Genomic DNA, 672 nt, shown 5'->3' with positions numbered 1-672 from the left:
TCTCTCTCTCGCCCTCGATGCTGTCAGACGATGGAACCGAAGTTCTGGGTCTGTGGTTTGTGTATTGGACTGTAGTTCCCAGTCGTTCCTTTTTCTGTTGCTATTTTGCTATTTTGGGCGACTTTGAATCAGGGCGGCCTGCAGATAATGAACACTGAGCTGAACTGAATATGGACTCTTTCGATTTTGTGTGTTATTTTCTGTGTTTACGCTAATTTTTTCTTGTTCCTGTTTGCACAGTTTCTTTATTGCGCGAGGGGGTGTTGATGGTCTTGTTGCTGTTTGCAGAATTCGGTTTTTTGCGCGGGGGAATGATGTTCTTGTTGCCGCTTGTGCGATTTGTTTATTGCGCAAGGGGTGGTTGATGGTCCTTTTGCTGTTTGCACAATTTGGTTTTTGCACGGGGGGGCTGTTGTTTTTGTTGCAGTTTACGCAATTTGTTTATTGCACAAACGGGTGGGTGATGTTTTTGTTGCAGTTTACGCAATTTGTTTATTGCACAAACGGGTGGGTGATGTTTTTGTTGCCAGTTGCGTGATTTGCGTTGCAGGGTTTTGCATTTTTTAAAATCTTTGAACAGGTTCCATGATTTTCTTTGTTTAATTGCTCTCTGTGGAGAAGACAAATCTTAGAGTTGTATACTGCATACATGCTTTGATAATAATTGTACTT

Source organism: Hemitrygon akajei, chromosome 4, assembly GCF_048418815.1.
Source record: "Hemitrygon akajei chromosome 4, sHemAka1.3, whole genome shotgun sequence".
In the NCBI taxonomy this organism is placed as follows: Eukaryota; Metazoa; Chordata; class Chondrichthyes; order Myliobatiformes; family Dasyatidae; genus Hemitrygon; species Hemitrygon akajei.
The sequence above is the reverse complement of the archived record's forward strand: the minus strand, read 5'-3'. Positions refer to the sequence as shown.